This window comes from Salmo trutta, chromosome 14, assembly GCF_901001165.1.
Source record: "Salmo trutta chromosome 14, fSalTru1.1, whole genome shotgun sequence".
In the NCBI taxonomy this organism is placed as follows: domain Eukaryota; kingdom Metazoa; phylum Chordata; class Actinopteri; order Salmoniformes; family Salmonidae; genus Salmo; species Salmo trutta.
Window position 1 is genome coordinate 78,365,597 of NC_042970.1, and position 5,378 is coordinate 78,370,974.

The 5,378-nt window shown below is 42.3% G+C and overlaps 2 long non-coding RNA genes across 2 annotated transcripts; both read right to left on the reverse strand.

The window, feature by feature from the left end:
• Nucleotides 1–2,451: 2,451 nt before the first annotated feature.
• Nucleotides 2,452–3,068, reverse strand: LOC115147506 (uncharacterized). Its single transcript, XR_003866368.1, has 3 exons — nucleotides 2,868–3,068; nucleotides 2,663–2,740; nucleotides 2,452–2,554 (listed from the first exon to the last, which is right to left on the reverse strand). It is a non-coding gene; the product is annotated as an uncharacterized LOC115147506 (long non-coding RNA).
• A 998-nt stretch (nucleotides 3,069–4,066) lies between these two features.
• On the reverse strand, nucleotides 4,067–4,682 carry LOC115147509 (uncharacterized). The gene is made up of 2 exons (XR_003866371.1): nucleotides 4,434–4,682; nucleotides 4,067–4,273 (listed from the first exon to the last, which is right to left on the reverse strand). It is a non-coding gene; the product is annotated as an uncharacterized LOC115147509 (long non-coding RNA).
• Nucleotides 4,683–5,378: the final 696 nt, after the last annotated feature.

The following is a 5,378-nucleotide window of genomic DNA, read 5'->3' on the forward strand; positions in this document are numbered from 1 at the left end:
ATCTTGTGGCTGAATGGAAGCAAGTCCAAGCAGCAATGTTCCAACATCTTGTGGAAAGCCTTCCCAAAAGAGTGTAGGTTTTTATAGCAGGGACCAACTCCATGTTAATACCATGATTTTTGAATGAGTTGTTTGATGAGCAAGTGTCCACATACTTTTGGTAATGTAGTGTAGGTACCCTGCATCTGTAGGGAAGGCCCATAAGGCCCATGGAGTCTGTATCAAAGTCTAGAGAGATGGTTGTTATGGATGTAGAAAAGTTAAAACACACATCCTACACAGTATAGATGTCAACTCTACTCCCAATCAGTCTGGTCCTGAAGGGCTCTCAGATAAATCCACTATGTCACACGCAGACACACACAGAGGCCCACATGCACACACACACACTGCAGTGTTACAATGTTTGTCTGCATGTATTTTATACCCTGGTCAATCATCACATCCCTATGTAGATCAACACTCCTACACTGAGACACTTTATGAATACTGGCCCTGATGTAACAACCAAAACACAGCTCAAAACATAACAAGAAGTAAAATGATACATTACCCTCAAATATATGACTTATGACTAAAAACAAATAACCCCAAACTATATTTCAAGATATCGTCAAGAGTACGTACAGAGTGAAGTGAAGGGGAGAGGTCTTGTACAGTGAGTCAGTTAGTGTGAATTCTGTGTTTGACACATATTTAACTGTCCTCTCCTTCCTCTTTAAGTCATTAACATGCATGATGACCAAACCGGCATGTCAGAAAAGGGATGTTACTGCATTTCAATAGAAATTGTGCAACAGACTGTATATCTATATGTAGCTTTCTTTATTTGAGGAGTGGGACTATATTATTAAAATTAGCTAAATGTGTCATATTTCCAATGTGATATTTTGACTACACATGTTAATACTACTCCTAAACACATCCCACCATCACTGTGTCTCATGTTAATACTACTCCTAAACACAACCCACCATCACTGTGTCTCATGTTAATACTACTCCTAAACATAACCCACCATCACTGTGTCTCATGTTAATACTACTCCTAAACACAACCCACCATCACTGTGTCTCATGTTAATACTACTCCTAAACACAACCCACCATCACTGTGTCTCATGTTATTACTACTCCTAAACACAACCCACCATCACTGTGTCTCATGTTAATACTACTCCTAAACACAACCCACCATCACTGTGTCTCATGTTAATACTACTCCTAAACACAACCCACCATCACTGTGTCTCATGTTAATACTACTCCTAAACACAACCCATCATCACTATGTCTCATGTTAATACTACTCCTAAGCACAACCCACCATCACTGTGTCTCATGTTAATACTACTCCTAAACACAACCCACCATCACTGTGTCTCATGTTAATACTACTCCTAAACACAACCCACCATCACTGTGTTTCATGTTAATACTACTCCTAAACACAACTCACCATCACTGTGTCTCATGTTAATACTACTCCTAAACACAACCCACCATCACTGTGTCTCATGTTAATACTACTCCTAAACACAACCCACCATCACTGTGTCTCATGTTAATACTACTCCTAAACACAACTCACCATCACTGTGTCTCATGTTAATACTACTCCTAAACACAACCCACCATCACTGTGTCTCATGTTAATACTACTCCTAAGCACAACCCACCATCACTGTGTCTCATGTTAATACTACTCCTAAACACAACTCACCATCACTGTGTCTCATGTTAATACTACTCCTAAACACAACCCACCATCACTGTGTCTCATGTTAATACTACTCCTAAACACAACCCACCATCACTGTGTCTCATGTTAATACTACTCCTAAACACAACCCACCATCACTGTGTCTCATGTTAATACTACTCCTAAACACAACCCACCATCACTGTGGCTCATGTTAATACTACTCCTAAACACAAACCACCATCACTGTGTCTCATGTTAATACTACTCCTAAACACAACTCACCATCACTGTGTCTCATGTTAATACTACTCCTAAACACAACCCACCATCACTGTGTCTCATGTTAATACTACTCCTAAACACAACCCACCATCACTGTGGCTCATGTTAATACTACTCCTAAACACAAACCACCATCACTGTGTCTCATGTTAATACTACTCCTAAACACAACCCACCATCACTGTGTCTCATGTTAATACTACTCCTAAACACAACTCACCATCACTGTGTCTCATGTTAATACTACTCCTAAACACAACCCACCATCACTGTGTCTCATGTTAATACTACTCCTAAACACAACCCACCATCACTGTGTCTCATGTTACTTTGGTGGTTCTCTTCAGTCCAGGTTCTGTGGTGGTTCTCTTCAGTCCAGGTTCTGTGAAGGTTCTCTTCAGTCCAGGTTCTGTGGTGGTTCTCTTCAGTCCAGGTTCTGTGGTGGTTCTCTTCAGTCCAGGTTCTGTGGTGGTTCTCTTCAGTCCAGGTTCTGTGGTGGATCTCTTCAGTCCAGGTTCTGTGGTGGTTCTCTTAGGTCTGGGTCACTGTTAGGGTCAGGATGGACACTCTGTGGAGCGAGAGGAGCAGAGGGGGGGAGGAAGGGAGGGAGAGGGAGAGACATTCTCAAAACTGTATAAAACACAAATACATAGATGAATTTATTATAATAAATTACTGCCAGTGTCGTAGTCAGGGGACATGGTCCTCATGTTCAGAGGTGTGTTCGTGTCACTGTTGGTTCAGGACGGACACTCTGTGGAGAGAGAGAGAGAGTAGTGTCCAAGTAACAGTTAAAATAACATGAAAGAGATTCATATCCTTTTAGAAACGTCAGTAGATTGATAAACAAGGCAAATAAAACATTTTGAATGAGACCATACCTGCCACAGACCAGTGAAAGAACACAAACACACTTCCTTCCTGTTGTTCTCAAGTCCATTGTTGCATCTCCCACCCTGCAGTGTTAGAAACATAAACAACAACTCACTCTATAGCTGGTGAATAACTCCACCTGATACATTGAAGTATAAACTGTAAATGGGGTACAAGGCCTCATTACTGAAAATTAACCAGGCTCATATTGTGTTGTGTTGTATTGTGCTATATGGTTGTCTATGTGAATACTGTCTGTCTGTAAGTCTATTGCACTATGTATGTTATGTGTATGATGTGTTGCATGTCTGTCTACGTCTGTCTGTTTTAGATTACATGATGTATGATGCAAAAACTATTTCCTAATGGATACAGTAAAGTCATCATTATAAACAACATCATCAACAACAACAATCACTTATTGAACAGATCTGTAGAACTGTAAATGCATATTTCTCAATGTTCTGCTGCTGTTTTATTCTCAGAACCCCAAATATAGGAGGATAAATGTTCAACCCTCTACGGTCCGTCAAGCTGTACAGCAGCCTAAAGACTGACCACCAGGTTCAATGACAGCTCCTATCCCCAAGCTGTGAGGATAAACAGCAAGTGACTCACAAAGACATACACATGCGTACACACACACACACAGCAATGTTACAATGTTTGTTTGCATTTCTTTTTTACCCTGTTTAATCATCTCATCACCTGAAACCCCACCTCTACACCTGAAACCCCACCTCTACACCTGAAACCCCACCTCTACACCTGAAACCCCACCTCTTTATGGAATACCTTGGATAGGATAAAGTAATCCTTCTAACCCATAAAGTAATCCTTCATTCTATTCTACTAACCCATTTAATGTACACTCATCAGCTGCATCAAAGATCCTGCCCTTCAGTGTTTACAACATGGTTGTCGTAGAGGCTTTGGCCTGGGCAACAACCCCCTCAAGATTCTAATGGTGACATGTTTCACAGCTCAGGACGAGGGGGCGGGGGAAGGAAATCAGAGGAGCACTCCTCTTCACTTTGATTGACACTTACTCATACTGTGTGTCCAGTGTGCTGTCTGTGCTGTGTGTCAGAGGACTACAAAAGGGGTCACATCCCCCAACAGCCCCATACTATCCAAGCTTCCTGTTCCCTTTTAAGGTAGCTACACGGTCCCTCCTCCTCTTCCTAAATCTTCATATTCATTATTCTGTTATTCCTTCTCTTCTTCCTTACTCTGTTGTATCCGGACGGTGCGTGGTGTTCAGGGTTGTAAGGGTTGTCAGGGTTGCCATGGTTTCCTGTCTCTCCCTCTCTGGTCAGGCTTGTGTTTGAAGCGACACTTGTCACCATAGAAACAGCCGGTGGTCCTCCAGAAGAAACACTCGTCACCATTGAAGGGAGCCATCCTCCTTGGCCTGGAAGAGAGAGAAAAACTGTATGAAAACACAAGCACCTGCACCTGTGCTCCTGCTTCCTCCTTCCATCACTTTGTACATTTCAAAAGTTTATGAGTTGATGGGTAACACTTTAGAATAACTCATAATGATGTTTTGACAGACAGATGGATGTCCTTACCCTGTGGAGCCGTACTGGGAGGCTGAGGAGGTGATGAGGCCTATAGGGTTGGTCCTCTGAGGAGAGGGAGGGGTTCTCTACAGCCAGCGGTCTAGGTACTTGATCACCAGCCTAGTGCTCTCCAGTTCCACCCCCTGGACAGGAGGACAAACAGCAGCAACAGTCAAATTATTTAGAATGGAACCAATAGCAAAGTCCCAAAAGTACAATGGAACCAAAAGCATTGTCCCAAAAGTAAAATGGAGCCAATAGATTAGTCTCAAAGTACAAGAAAAGGTTCACTTATTATTTGTAAAACCAGAGAGACATTCTAATGTACTATCTTTGGTGAAACGTAGCTAAACCTCACAATAAATAATTATTAGATGTAGAGTATGTTTTTCTATATTGTTGTAATACTGGCTGTCTGGGTACCTGATCACCAGCCTGGTGCTCTCCAGCTCCACCCCCTGGACCGGAGGACAAACAGCAGGCACAGTCTAAATACATGCAATGGGACCAATCGCATAGTCCCACAAGTACAATGGAACCAATAACAAAGCTTATTTTTCCTTTGCTGCCAGAAAGGAGTTGAATCGTTGTACTTTTCTCTCTGTGTTGAACAATGGTGATACTATTTATGTGCAAGACTCATGCTCTCCACTGAAGGCTCTTGACTCTGTGTATCATGCAGACGTCTAACTCAACATTGTGATCTCTACAGTGCTGTCAGGTGGACATCAGTAGCAACACGCAGGCTCCAACACTGGTACATTCTTATTCAGAAGACCATTTAAGGAAACTGAGGGGAGGGGATGTAGAGGAGATGAAGTGAGAGAGTGAAGGGAGGAAAGGATGGGGAGATAGAAAGAGTGGAGAGAGGGAGAAGACAGACTGACACACACACACAATCAGCAATTTCCATGTTCACAGTAGAAAGCTCAGACACTGACCTTATGAGCATCT